Source organism: Ixodes scapularis, unplaced genomic scaffold (assembly GCF_016920785.2).
Source record: "Ixodes scapularis isolate PalLabHiFi unplaced genomic scaffold, ASM1692078v2 PGA_scaffold10__122_contigs__length_95168666, whole genome shotgun sequence".
Lineage (NCBI taxonomy): Eukaryota > Metazoa > Arthropoda > Arachnida > Ixodida > Ixodidae > Ixodes > Ixodes scapularis.
In genome coordinates, this window is record NW_024609836.1 from 7,150,345 (window position 1) to 7,166,263 (window position 15,919).

The window sequence follows — 15,919 nt, forward strand, 5'->3', positions numbered from 1 at the left end:
AAGAAAAGGCACTCGCTTTTTTCCATAGAAATGTATTACCGGAAGTCAATTTCTGACTGCATGCTGTCTGCTTCAAAATGCAACAGCACACTAGCGCCAGCTGAGCCTCTAGCGTTTATTGTGACAACTCTATGGTCTAGAACCCCCATCAGTTGTATCTGGAAGAAAAATGGGAAGCTATACAGAACCGGGCTACACGTTTCATTCCCCACAATTATCAGCCTACAAGTGTTACCGCAATGAAAGCAAAATTAAACCTCCCTCTTTTAATACACAACAGGAAAGTATCAAGTCTTACCCACCTGCACAAAATATATTATAATTTTCCTTTAAAAAATATGAATACTGCCCTCCGGCCACCCACATCTCCCCCCGCACTGACCACCCACTCAAAATTCAACTGACTACGCCTAGGACAAACCTATTCAAATTTCCTCCCTTACAATTGGCTATTACTGATTGGAACAACCTCCCGAAACCTATTGTGAGCATCACAGAATGTAATAACTTGAGATCTGCCATTTCCTCTCTCGTCACTATCTAGCGTCCTGTGTGTACGTGTACATAAACGTTCTAGTCTTTTGTTTTTGTTATTTTGAGTGTTTAAATTTGCCCCACCCCCTCATGCAAAGCCCCCTGTGGGCATTCAAGGATTAAATAAATGAAATGAAATAAAATGAGATATTCTACTTAGGGTACACTATCTCAGTTACCTTTGGTAGTAACTTCTTATCTTGCGAATACATTTTATCGAGAGTATTCGCTCCTGTATCTTAATTACATTTCTCAGTATCTTGTACTCATTATCCCAAAAGCATTTTTCAATGTTTGAAACAATTTTTTTTGCGGGAATATTTTACGGAAATAGAAATCGGCATAAACCAGTGCAAAGGTGGTCGATTGGAAACTTGAACCTGAAGCCACTGAACGCTGAACAGGAAACAACCCAGGACCGAAAATGCCGACTAGAATTGAACAAAATAACTAAGAAAAGAAATGAGGAAACCACACACACACACACACACGCACACACACACACGCGCGGACACACACGCAGACACACACACGCACACACGCAAAATACATGATGAAAATAATCCCTGGAGAAGGGGAACAAGACGGACATTATAATTATAACCTTAAATTTGCAAGCTCTACCCTTGTTAGTGTTAGACTGGTGGCAGCTGATAAAGCCCGTTTGCTCTACTGACGTCTAACCCCTGGTTAGCTCAGTTGGTAGAGCGCTCCACCTGTGATGGAGAGGTCCCGGGTTCGATGCCCGGACCAGGCGGATTTTTTCAGACGCTCACCAGTACCCTAGCTGTGTTTGGAGATTTATGTTTGTCCTTTGCCCTCTTGTTCCCCTTCTCCAGGGATTATTTTCATCATTTTTGTCCAGCTCGATTGCACCTTTGCATTTAATTGCATTATAATTATAACAAAATACATGCTTTTTATGTTTGACCCTTCTAGGGTGAGAACCCTGATGCCCGGTCCTTTCATGAGGACAGAGATTGCAACAAGGCAGGAAACAAGCTACGAGCAGGATAAGCTTCCAAAATGGAGTCATCAGAAATGTTTACACCTTTCTTCAAAAAAAAAAAAAGAAAAAAAAAAGACACTTGCAAGACACACATTAGTGCTGCTCTGTGTTCCTGCGTGCCTTTCTTTTTAAAGTTTAGTAATGCTTGAATGCAGTGCCCTACCTGAAGAAGGCGCGGCAAATGCCATGCCAACTAGCCCTCCGTTTTATGCAACGATCATTTTTTTGCGCATATAAGCCCACATGCACGTAAAGCGTTGCTAGTAGCGGGTTACTTCGACCTAGTTACTTTTTTCGGTAACAAGTTACCTATTTAGTTTATTTTTTTAGGCAAGGAACGAGTAACGTACTTAGTTACTTTTAATCAGTCTTGTACACGTTACTAAAAAAAGTAATCGATTACAATTACTATTACTGTTGGCTAAAAAGTATTCGATTAGATTACTTGATTACTCGACAGCAAAAGTAATTGGAAATTACTTTAAGAAGTAACCGTTACTTTTCCGATTACTTTATTGTGTGAAGACTTACATCTTTAGCGCTCTTAACCAATGAACTACTTCCAGCCTATATTTTACATTTTCACATGTATTGAAGAAGAAAAAGCGGGTTCCCTCTTCGTGGTCGTTGCACCTTCACGGAATTCGTTTGAGGAAGTTTAGTGATTTGGGCGTTAGCCAGTCCGGGGGGGGTTCTAGATCTTGAGTAGCTTAAGCAAGGGTAGTCGCTCAAAGTTTGCGTCGCTCATTTTATTATTCACATGTGGATGCATTAGCATGCTATTCAAAAGAGCATGAGCTCCAAGATTTGGAACGGATAATGTGTAGTACCCGTTAGCGGAAAAGATCGCCCCAACCACTTCTCAACTCGAAACCTTGCTTGTCACGAAGAGCACGCAAGGGAAATAGGGAAATATTTGAACTGGCTTTGTTTTATTTTGCATCCGCTTTAGACATTCTTCGCTTCTGGTTCTCCTACGGGCTGCGAGTAGGTACCGTAAGCAGGATTTTTTTCTTCTTCTGTGTGTGTGTGCCTGAGGGGGCTAGTTTGAACGAAGGACTTACAAAGTTACATTCTGCTCCCTCAAACTTCGCCCTGAATGGCCTTTGCCACGCACTGGGGCTTTCCTGGAGCTTCCCACTCCCAGTCCCAGCTCGGAAAAAAAAAACAAAAAAACAAAACGGCTATTCCACAGAAACTGTACATACAAAGGGGTTGACCTCGTTTCCTACAGCTCCGCAAAAACCTTTCATCTTTCCGTTCAAAAAAAGAAGCAAAATTTATTTTTGTCATTTCAGAAAAAAAAAAAAAAGGTTCGTGGAAAAGTGGGGGGGGGGGGGGGGGGGGGAGCCCGTGGAAAAATAGTAATGATTAAAAGTAATTTTTATTACTTCAAAAAGTAATCAGATTACTCTTTTGATTACTGCCTAATAAAAGTAATCAACTGATTACAAAATTACTCCAAAACGTAATCGATTACAAGTAATTTGATTACTTGTAATGCGTACGGTACAAGTCTGCTTTTAATGCCAAGTAATTCGTGACGGTATTTCGATAATTTTGAGGAGTAACGTCTAGAACAGTTGTTCTCAACGATTGATGTTTCGCGGACCCCTTGTGGATCGCCGAGGATAATAGGAACCCCGTTCATAGTGAGACGAAGACAAAAAGTACAGATTAAATATGATAATGATTTAATAAATTGATATAAGTAGATGCTAGACTTCTATCAGTGACGTACCCACGAGAAAACCCACTCGAAAGCTGGAAAGTGTCTTCTCAATCAAGAAAAATACAACTTTTATTGCCAGGCTTGATTTATGAGGCAGTGCTTCGCGGAGCCCCACAACGCTTCAGCGGACCCCATAAGGTCCGCGGACCTTATTTGAGAACCACTGGTCGAGAACACCATTTAAAGAGCATCATTTAAGTTCTAACCTTAGCATACGTTTATTGCGACAAAGGCAAATAAGCAACCCAAAAAGAAAAAGACAAAAAAAAAAAAAAAACTGAACGGCATGAGTACAGCAACATTTATCGCTGAACACGACAGTCGAACTCTACAACTGGGAATGTTCTTCATCCAACGAACGCAATAAGGTTACCTTCGACAGGCTTTTCCGCTCATTTGAATCCAAATGGTGGTCAATCTAATCCAAGTGCCGTTCAATTTAATTCGAGCACCATTCAATTTAATCCCAGCACTACCCGATTTGTCCCGGGGTCGGTCAATTTAATCCACACTATTTCCACGCTTTTGCCTTCAGTGGTTCCGTTCCTCTCACACTTTTGATTAATTCGAGTAATTATTTTTACAATTAGATTTTATTGGCGGATTACTGATATATTGATCACTATTTCGATCACTTAGAGTTACTAGTCGCACGACTGACATGTGGATTACTTTTTGGTAACCGCGACTTATAAGTGGCACATTCGACTTTAGCTGAATTACGTTTTCTTTCCTATTTCTCATTACTTCGACTTATTATTGATACAGTTCAGATGGTAGAGGTACAATTGCAATTTGTGATTACTCTTTTTATTAACTTCTCGCTATTATTGACACAGATGACTTAAAGTTGCTTCAACTTCTAATTACGTCAACCTATTATTAACACAATTTACACATTAAGAGTTCAACAGACTTTTTTTTTTACTCTCTCGATTACTTCGAGGTATTAACAAGAATAGAGCTTCGTAGAAGCTTATTTGATATTCTGATTACTTTTTGGTTTTGTATCTCTTAATGACACAAACAACTTTATAAAAGCAAACATTTCGCTACTCAGTCGATCGCTTTGAATTAATATTGACATAGGCGACTTCATATACATTTAGCTAAGAATTTGATTACTCCTTTGATTAATCTGTGTTTCTATTTACCAAACTGACTTTAAATTAACTCAATTAACTCAGTGGTTACTTTGTATATATCATCGATATAATAGGCACATAACTAATTTAACACCAGCCTCATTGACATTTTGATAACTTTGAGTAACTAGTGACCTATCTGACTTTTTATTGGTCTAACTGACATCCTGACATGACATAACAAATCAGTTGGTTGAATATTAGATCAAAGTAACCAAAGCGGACATTACAATGTCAATTAACCAGAGTTCAAGTCAACTGGGTCAAAGCTACTCAAAGTAATCGAAAGGATAATCATAATTCAACGAGGCTTACAATAAGTCAATTGCTTGAATATTAGCTCAAAGTAATCAAAAGTGTCATCATAATGTCATGTAGGCCGTATTAAAGTCCACTCGGTCAAAATTAACTTGAAGTAATCAAAATGGTGATCATCATGTCTATTGGGCTCATAATAGTCCAGTTGGTAGAGCATTACCTCAGAATAACCAAAACGGTCATCACAATGTCAACTAAGCCGAATTAAAGTCAACTGGATCAATAGTAACGCTAAAGTAATCTAAATAGTAATCATAATTACAACTAGGCTTATAATAAATCAATTATTTGAATATTAGCTCAAAGTAATCAAAACGGCCATCGCAATGTTAATCAGCCCGAATTAAAGTCAACTGGGTCAAAAGTAACTCGAAGTGATCAAAAGAGTAATAATAATGAGGATTGAGCTTGTAATAGGTGGGGCTGCTTGTGTATAGTAACTCGAAGTAATCAAGAAGTCCCCAAAATGTCAATTAGGCCAAATTCAATTTAATTGGGTCAATATAGTAACTCAAAGTAATAAAAAGGGTAATCATAATGTCAATTCAGCTTATAATAAATAATTTGGATGAATATTACCTCAAAGTAATCAAAAGGCTCATCATAATGTCAATTACGCAATATTAAAATATATGTGTCAAAAGTAACTTCAAGTAGTCAAAAGAGTAGTACTATTGTGCATTGAGCTTATAATAGATCAACTACTCGCATAATAGCTAGAAGTAATCACAGATGCACCACAATGTCAATCAGCTGACATGAAGTAAGAAGTAGATAGTAACTCGAAGTAAACTACTAATCATCCCATCAATTAAGCTTATAACGAAATCAATTAATAGAGTATTAGCTCATTGTAATCAAGTCATGAAGATGTCAACTAGGGCGAATTAATATCCTTTAGATAAACAGTAACTCGAAGTAATCAAAAGAGTAATTATGTTGTGACTCGTGGTCATAATTAAATCGGTTAGTCTATACATGACCTCAACTGTGTTACTTTACGGCACGGTGGCGGCGCGTTGGGCGCACTTCCGGTCTGGGGCTGTGGGCGGAAGCCCCCATGCGGGACGTGTATTCCTGCGTTGCTTTGAAAGGAACCAGACGAAAACCTACCTTCTCGTCAGAACGCCGCAACTGAGGCTGCACCAAAAGAGTCGAGAAAGGTTTGAAGGTCAGTTTTTATGAGCTTGGTTCGTCCGAGAACGTGGGTGGATATGTGCCGTGAAAAGGGAAAACCAGACGCCGTCGGACCACGATTGCTTTGGCAGGAAGCACTTTGGGTTGAAATCACAGATACTTGTGGTTCTGGGTCTATTTATTTTGTTCCAACCTGAACGCCGGAAAACCGCCAAGTTGTGCGGATCACCTGCGGACTGCGTTCAGTGCGTCTTCAAGTTCAAACGGCCGCCTGATCGTTCGAACTGTCGTCTGCTCTTTCAAACGTTTCTGCTTGTCGTCTGCTCTTTCAAACGACACCGGCCGTAGATCAAATGTTGTCCCGATACTTGCGATAAGAAGTAAGTGCAGGCCTCAAAAGACTTAAGTTTGAAGGTTTGCAAGCGGGCTCGATGGCAAGAGTAGATATAAGGAGATGTTGATCATTGTTACCGGTGGCTAATTGCCATTGTCCGATTCTGCTTGCAATTTTCCGTATAGACGTCGATCATCTCAGCTACAGTTCAAGGTTTTGCAGCCCGAGCGACGCCGCGACTGAAAATTGCGAGTAAAATCTCGTCACGCGAATCAGGCTTTAGCGCCCATTCTGCGACGTCCACGCGAAATTAATCGCCGCATGTCACATTATTCACGCGAAGTTTTAGGGTATAACGAGCCTCGGTAATTTCGCTGAGACCGCTCAAATAGTCAGACGTTTCCAGGAAGACGTAGAATCAACAATTCTAGCGCAAAAAAGGGCAGAGGGACTCACACCGACGCCGACAAAATCGCATTTCAATGTGTTTTTTTTTTTTTTTTTTTTTTTTTATGGGCGACGGTCAGCTTTTTGTTCACACTCCATCGCGCGTGCGCGGCGCCGTTGGCGTCTGCTAGGGGCGCTCCGGTTTGTTTGTACGCATAAGTTGGTGTATAATTTGCTCAAAGTAATGTCCAGAGTCACCATAATCTTATGGTGGCAATAAACATTAATATTATTAATGCTAAAAATAATTCTGATTTGAATTAGGCCCAATCAAACTCCATTGGTCAATAGTAAGTCGAAATATGTAAAAGAATGATCAAAATGGTAACTGAGCTGAAAATAAATCACTCGGTTGTATGAAAGTTCAAAGTAAAATTGAGATTGAAGAGCATGACCAATATGAATTCGACCAATATGAAGTCAAATAGGTCACAAGTTACTCAAAGATGTCAGTAATGCTGATATTAGCTCAGTTACGTGAGCTCAAGACTTCTTCACGCACTTATTGTGACCGAGAACGACCGAGAGAGACAAGACCGGTTTTTAAGTCTCTTGCGACGTCTTAGGACCGGGTGCGCTGCTGCGAAGCTGGTCCTAAGACCGGTCTTGTCTCTCTCGGTCATACTCGGTTGCACGTGCGTGAACGAGCATTCAGGAAAAATAATATTCGGGGAAAGATAAAAAAAAAAGTGGGCACTAAGTTAAGTGAGTTAATTTAAGGTCAATTGTGTGACTATAGTCCGTTGCAATTCAAGAAGGTAGGGCGAGGAAAAGGAAGGCCGTGGAGGAGGAAGCAGACAGAACGCTGGAGAGAGGAGGATGTTTCCCTGTCTCCCCTCTAGCGTACAGTCTGCTTTTTCATCTCCAGCCTTCTTTCCCCTCGCCCTACTTTCTTGAGCTGTAACTCACTAAATTAACACGGAATAATCAAAGGAGTAATCCAAATCTTTGCTGAACGTTTATGTAGTCGCATTTGTCAATTATATTTCAAAGTGATCGACTGAGTAATGACAATTTTGCTTCTATAAAGTTATTTATGTCAATGATACTTGTATAACCAAAAAGTAGCCTGAAGGGAATAACTTGTTAGAAGCAATACGCTTCTAACAAGTTATTTTTTTGTCAATAATCCCTCGACGTAATCGAGAGAGTAGTCCAAAATGAAAGTCAGAAGTATCAGTAATAGCGCAAAGTAATCAAAAGAGCAATCACAAACTGCGATTGTACTTTCATCATCTGAAGTGTATAAAAAATAAGTCGAACTTAAGAAAAAAAAACAGTAAACAAAATGTCAATTCAGCTAAATTAAAGTGGAGTGCGCCACTAAGAACTTGAAATTACCAAAAGAGAAATAAACATGTCAATTAAGCAACGTCAATCATGCGACTAGTAACTTCAAGTAATCGAAATAGTGATAAAAATATTAGTTGTCCCAAACAAAATCTAATTCCATAGACAATTAGCCTAGTTACCAAAAGTGCAAGCGAAACGCGACCACTAAAAAAAAATAAGCACACGGATATATTGTGTATTAATTTGACTGACGCCGGGACTAAATTGGATAGCACTGGAAATAAGTTGATCGTCGTTTGGACTAAAATGAGTTGGAAAACCTGTAGAATCGTGCACAGAGAGTGCAAACACAGAAAATACTAATACGGAAAGGCACAGAACCTATTGTCGTGTTCGATCTTTAGAAGCGGAGAGAACAAAAGAGAGAGGGGAATCCCAGATTCACGAGCTCTTCCTGAAGCACAACACTGACCGTTCGTTCAAGCGTGTCATCACAACGTCTCTTCAGTGTCGCCGGAAATGTATTTTCAAGGAAGCGTGGAAACATAACCGATGAAAACTTCGAAAGGCAGCTACCGCTTAAGTGCAACGACTACTGAAAAGAAAAACAATGCACCATGATACAAAAGCAGCTATGTATTTGGTCCTCAAATTAACAAGAAAATTAACTCATTTCTTTTGAGGTAAATTATTACGTTTCTTTTGGCAATCGGTAACGAGTAACATATCTAGTTATCTTTGGAGCCTGTAATGAGGAACCTTATTTTGTTAGGTTTTTGGGTAACGTATATATGTCTGTAAATAAGCTTTGTTTAGCTTGAACTTCTGATATAGCGACAACGGCGCTTAGTGAAACGGTGCGTCTAAGGTGCACACTCTAAATCCACGAGATGTTGTTTTCAGAGTTGAAATTACAGAGAGTGAACTCCCCTCTTTTCGCTTATTTGTCTTAAAAATATCATCTTCTAACATGTACCAGTGATGCTACTCCTTGTACAGAAGCTGCAATGCATAGATCAGCACTGTGGCTTTTTTTTCTGAGCGTCTATTGCGTGCAAATAAAGTATTCTAGCGTCCCGGAAGTCGACGAAAATTACGTAATGCGGAAATATCTTCAAAAGTAGTTGAATCAATTTTCTAAGTATTTGTACTCTACTCAATTTATGATGCAAGCAAAGTATGTTGACTACCTCTAAGCATACTTCATGGAGCAGGTATTTAGTAACTTACCTCAAATCGTTTTGTCGAGTACCTTGTCCAACACGGTTAGAGTTACGCAGTCGCTAAAGAGTTTGTTTTGGTTGTTAACAAACGAGAACAGATTGACGTATTTTTTTTAGTCTTTTCGAAAACTTTCGGTCGCGCATCCCGCGAAGAGTTCATTCTTGACAAAAGTAAGAACTATAAAAAACAAATTTTTAGTTAGATTCAGTCTCAGCGGCGCCAATTTGTGCGGTTGGGCACCGCCCGCTATCTTCCGTTGCTCGTGCTCCTTCCCATATCCCCCAGGTGTAAGTGGTCGGGCTATGGTTGTTTTGGTATCTAATAACAACATTCAAATTCTTTTTTCAGCCAAATTGAGAATGTTTGCATATGCTCTTACGCGTTTTTCTTTTTTAATTAAAATTTCCATTGACTGCCAGATATAACGTTATTTGCTGGAAAGCATTTATAAGCTAACGTGGTTCCAGGGCTAGGCAATTACACTTAATCCTTCTAAAATTGTGTTAATATCTATCACCCCCCCCCCCCAAAAAAAAAAAACAACAAAAAAAAAACATGCATTTCAAATACTTTTCAAGGAGTTTGGAGCAACCAGCATCTCATGCTTGAATTGGAACACATGTAGTGGACACATATTTGCTAAGTATTCACGACCTGCAAGTTAGTCTGTTCTTTGTGCACCACGCGCGTTTGTTTACCCCCCAACGCCCCCACGTGCTTTTGTTTACCCCCTACCTCGACCAACGGTGGCACGCGCTTGGCCGCCTCGTCATAGCGCGTTCCCCACGTGTTCTCTGTGTTACCCTTTCATTGGCACGCCCCTCGTTGCGTTCTGATGCGCCAAGAACGCATTTTGAAACACTTTCTCGCTGTATATTAAAATCTGGGATCTTCCAGATAGTCTGACAGGGCTCATTTGATACGAAGGTTCGGACCACAGCTCTTAAGCGCCCGTTTCCGGGTTGAGCGGCGTCGACGTCGGCGTAACCGCGTGTTGCGTTAGGGGACGTTTCTCATAATGACGTCACACGTGTCGTCACGTGTGACATCACGAGGGTAAAATTTTTTCGCTAAATTTGTCGCGTAAATTTTTCGCTAAATTTGGCGGCAACGTTTTTCGCAAAATTTAGCGGAAAAACTTTTCCGCTGAATTTAGCAAAAATCTTTTCCGCCAGATTTAGCAGGGAAATTTCAGCTTTTTGACAACACACGTGATGTCACGTCACGTCACACTAAATTTAGTGGATATTTTTCCGCTAAACTTAGCAGGAAAATAAACGTCACGTGATTTCAACACCAATTCATTTTCCCCGCAAGATTTACAAGGAAAAGTTTCGCTAAATTTTTGGTAAGTTTAGGAAGAAATTCTAGGTAATTTTTTGCTAAATTTAGCGGGGATATATTCCTACTAAATTTAGCGGGGAAATTTTCGCTCAATTTAGCGAGACTTTTCCGCTAAATGGGAGTAGAGCAGGAGAAAAGGAGGGAGGGCACGGAGGGGGAGCAGAGACACACCCTCCCCTTATAGAATTTACTCTAGAGGTATCTCCGGTCCGCATAGACTAGTGTCCGCGCCAATTCCAGGGCGCCGCCATGTTTATCTACGCTCGCGCCACCACGCGGAAAGAACTGGCAGGCAGGGAGGGGGGGCTGCGTTGGCGGCGTTGCTTTGGGGAGCTGGATGCGGCAGGCTGTCCGAATGCACCGACACATCGTGAAAGATGTCTTCACCAGAAGCCTCTGCGGCCCGTTCTTCAACAGGCAAGATGTCGTGAACATTCGAGAACCCATCTCGATCAAGGAAAATAAGTGAAAACCTTTCTTGTCTTAGATGTTCTCGGTGTCTGCTGACCCTTGACATCCGCGTTTCAGTCCGGGTTCATTGCGCAGTAAATATTTCGCTACCGCTTTCTTGTAGCTTTCAAATGCTTGATTGTTGGCTTCTTGTATACGACATTACATTCGTGGCACGTTTGAGACCGATTTTCGCAATCTGCTTGCCTTTCTGCGGCAGCGCGGCTCTGCCGAGCCGAAATAAGTGGGAGGCGTTCACTTGATCGAACGCCGTTTTAGCGAATGAAAACGAGACGACGACGTTTCATCGAATGACTAGCGAATGGGTCTAGCTACATAGACAGCTCGGATTAGCTTTCTTTTGTAATGTGGCGCCTTGTCTGCCGCTGCGAAGCGGCGTAAACGAGGGCTCCGAGTATGTTAGCACGCGTCCCCCCACACACACAAACACACACTGCGAGCGTCTGGGTTCGAAACTATTAATTGCCAGTTCTAAAGGATGGTACTTACTTGAAGTGGGAGCTGGAATTCTACGAGGTACCAGGAGACACTTACTATCGGGCAACGAAGCACGGTGCCTGTGGGGGCGGAGTCTAGGAACGCTACTGATTAATATTGTGACAGGCGATCAGTTATGATAGCAGACGAAACTTCGACTCGTTTGTTCAGAAGTTCGCGGTGATATTTTATTAGCCCTCGTTACAGCACACCAAGGATCTTAGGCAGTGAAATTCACATCACGCAGGCTCGTCCGTCGTAGTCAAATGAGCGCAGTCGACGATGAGGTGTAATGAGCTACTAAGCTTCACAAGGAAAATGCGCGTGAGAAAGAGTTTTGAGGAAGTCCAAAACACCGATCCAGCAGACGCACGTACGTACGTTTACTCCGGACTTCATGAACCCGACGGCGCAAGATCAAAGAGCACCGCCGCCATCGCCACCCGGTTTTCTCTGCACTTTGCGCGACGACGGCACTGCAACGGAGGGCACTCGCCTCGGCGTTAACAATCCGCGAAATAGATTAATTTCCCACTCTTGAAGCCATTCCAAATGATAAATGAAAATACCTCGGCGTTGTTGAACATCTGACGACACAACCAACACAACTGTACCGCTGGCTGCGTGAGCCTGACACAACTGTGCCGAGCGCCTGCTCGGCACCGCTGTTGCTCGTGAAGGCCTGCTTATTTGTGGTTGAGACGATGATTCCACATCTTTCGTGGTGCTTGCAATAACTTCGAAGGGCAGGGGAACCTTCTCACGAGGACGTTGAAGACACTCAACACCGGAGCCACCAAAGCAATCGCGCGAACCGTCGCCATGTTTGCTTCTTCTTCGTCACTCGCGGCGCGGTCAACTCGTCGCGAGATGTTTTCTGGCTCGGCTAGATGGAAATTAACAGCGGCAAAGTGGCGTATGGACACACTGCTCTCCCATTACGGGCACTATACTCACATACCGCGGTAAACAGGACCGATGCCGGCGAAACGGCAGTCGGCACACCAGCGAAGAAGCCCTCAACGGGAACCGGCGGGGCAGGCCGACGCAGCCAGACGCAGCCCCCCCTCCCCGTGAGCGTCTGGGTTCGAGATTATTGTTCGCTTTTGCTCCTTGCGGTCGAGGCTAAAAAGAGCACTTCCGGACAAAGGTCTATACAAGTTATAGCCCACCGAATGTTCAATGACATTAAAGGTTGCTTCATTTATAAATTTATATTATTCAATATGTCTATGTATTCCTCGGATTCGTGTGCTAAGGCTTGTCTAGAACATCACTGCGATTCACACTGTTCGAGAGGAGACACCATTTTTTAAATGCTCTTACTTAGTTACAAAGGATACGGGGAGAATAGACAAAAACAATATATTTAACTTTCTTGACACAGTACAACCAGGCACTCCTATCAAAAACGGTAAAATAATTATAGTTACAAAAATGGCACATTCCTTTTTTGATAGGATTGAGGCTGAGTCGAGTTTGTGATTCATAGTCTAGATCTCTTTGGTTTCCGGAAAAATAGTTGACTGTAAAAACTTAGCCGATCCTACATATGCAGCCACGCTGTCTCACTTTTTCAGTACCTAGTCGCAATTAGTGCACCTTGAAATATCTGAAACTTGATTTCCACTCCCGCTGTTATCTCAAAAGAAAATAGTAAATAAATAAAGAAAAAAGAAACTGCGTATCTAAAACATTACCTGGAACTTTAGCATTACCAACCACACAGCTTATTTCACCAAGAATATAAAAGTCACTGTGTCGGCTAAACACCGGAGACAGCATTCACGATCTGAGGTCGAAGTTCTAAGCGTTTATGTATGGGTAAAATAAAACCAATATTTGGCGATCCCTGTCGCTACAACACGCGGTGGCTTCAACAAAACAGGAATGCTACGGAATTTTATTGTAATTATAGGGGCTAGAGTCGACGAAGGCGCCATCCAAGTGGCCATGCAAAGCATGCATGAGTTTTTGTCATATATAAAATATGGTTTATGACGACGGTTGCAAGATGGCCGCTGGCCACGCATGCATTCGGAGCATTTAGACAGCTCAGTCGGCAGGAACAATAATACGAACCGGATATCCCCCAGCTCCTGAAGGCGAAACGTTGACAGGCATGACGTATACTCTTGGCCAAGCTTACAGACTTACGCAAAAAAATGACTTCCCCTCGAGCTGCGTAATGCGAGATACGCTTGACTTCAGAACAGAATCATCATCTTGTTTCCTCGTGCAGTTGCGCTAATCCTAAACAGAAAAAAGAAAAAGAAAAACAGGCTCTACTTTCTCAGGCGTCGCCAGTAAAAAAAAGAGCGCCAAAGCAGCTCTATTAAGCATACGTCCACGCGCTATAGCGCCCTGTTGACCCCTGAGAAAAAGCGCGGGAAAGATCGTGAAAGCGCGGGAGAGAAACGAGTGGAAAACACAAAAAAAAAGCGTGAAAAGCGCACGAGTGAGGCTTGAAAGATGCGTAATCAACGTAAAATAACACAAATTCTCGCAAGCGAAGAAAGGCAAACAAAACTAAACAAATGCAACCTATTGAGCTAAGGAAGGTCATCTTCGGGTCGCACGGAAAGCGACCTGAGACGGGTTCGGGTCGCGACCTTGAAGACCGAGAACTCTCGAATCAATAAAGCGCACCCAAGAAGCAGCCCCAAGTAATGACGCACTGAAACGTTTTCCTTGTGTAAGGCCTATTCGTTTTATTTCAAGCGCTATGTCCAAATGACCGGCACTCACGCCGAGAGTTTTGTGACATTGCCCATTGCGCTTTGGCTTTTTTTTTTTTTTCGTTCTACTTTTCTTTTCCTGCGAGGAAGACAGATCAAAGGCTAACTGCCTAACGTCATAGCGACCGGAAAGAGTTTATTTCGAAAGCGATCACGAGATGCGCACACGCCATTCGAGTTCAAACGATCCTGACATCGGTTGAATGGCTCAGGTGGTTACGCAGAATCAGGCTTAGCATTGCAATAGATATATAATTACTTGAAATAATAAATTTCTTATTACAACTTTATTTCTGATTTATTTTCCTTTTGAACACAAGATATAGATGTGTGCATTTTATCGATTAAATTACGAAGATATAAAAACAACGTGAAGTTGAAGGACACAAGAACACAAAACATATTTTCAGGCTACCTTTGAAATCGGTATGTTTGTAAAATTGCATGCAATGTCGTTAAATCTTCCACACTCCTGCATGTCGATAACTTTGAAGAGAAAGGTTGCATGCATTTGCTGGGGTTAACTGGCAAAAGAGTAGGGTAGTTGAAAATCATTCCATACTCCAACGATTCGAATTTTGAGATCCCTAATTGAAGACCTTGTCCAACTTTCAAATTTGGTAAATTATAAGGGTTTGGCAGCTAGGCCACAAAACTTCGCGGATGGATATAAACCTTTCAATGGCAAAAACGAGGGGTGAGACACTGCTCGCCAGAAAAAAAACGCGGAGTAATAAAAAAGGATAACAGCAAATCCCTAAAATATCGCATCGCTCAGAGTTGACGTCCTATGGGCAGTTCTCTAACTCATGTGTTCTCCAATGGAGTTCATAGAAACACAAGGGTGCCCTGAATTACCCTAATGGATTGCATGAGTTACTAAAGTTTTTGAGCCATTTCTGATCCCAAGTAAAGTGTTTTTACAGCTTAGGGGCTAATTTTGCAAATCTAAGTCACCCATCGATGCGTAACTATGATCCAAACATTCCTATACCAGCTTAGTTATTGTTTGCAAGCTCTATTGGCTCCCGACCTTCTCTATTGCATCAATGCCGACATGGTGACGGATGGCGACAATAATCATTGGAGAAGGGGAACAAGCGGGACAAAGGACAAACAGAGAACTCCAAACACAGCTATAGTGACTGGTGCGCGACCGAAAAAATTCGCCTGGTCCTGGTATCGAACCAGGGACCTCTCCATTTCCAATGGAGCGCTCTACCAACTAAGCTAACCAGGGGTTAGACGTTAGCAGAGCAAACTGGTTTTATCAGCTGCCACCAGTCTAACACCAACAAGGGAGAACGGCTTGCACTTTAAGGTTATGATTATAATGCACTTAAATGGCAAAGGTGCAAGCGAGCTGTACAAGGATGGCAAAAGTAATTCCTGGAGAAGGGGAACAAGAAGGACGAAGGTCCCAATTGCATCATGAACATGGTGAGGGGTTCCTCGGCCATCGGTCAAGACTGCTCAAGCTTCCCCGAGATCGAAAAGTTTGAGAACTTTTCTACCTCTTTCATCGAGAGGGGTTGGACGTACAGCAGGAACTCAACCGCGTGGACACAGCTGTGAAGAGACTCCACGAAAGCGTGTATATCCACGTATGGTCGTGCCTCACCCAATAATTGTACAGTGCGCATCGTGCGAAGTTATTACTCAGACAAAACGTTATCATGCCACGCGCGTCGCCGAGCAAGCGCGTGCGTGGCCGGG

General features: G+C 42.2%; 1 non-coding gene across 1 annotated transcript; it reads right to left on the reverse strand.

Annotated features, from left to right (window-relative positions):
• Nucleotides 1-15,370: 15,370 nt before the first annotated feature.
• Nucleotides 15,371-15,443, reverse strand: Trnas-gga. The gene has a single exon. It is a non-coding gene; the product is annotated as a tRNA-Ser (tRNA).
• Between the last annotated feature and the right edge of the window lie 476 nt (nt 15,444-15,919).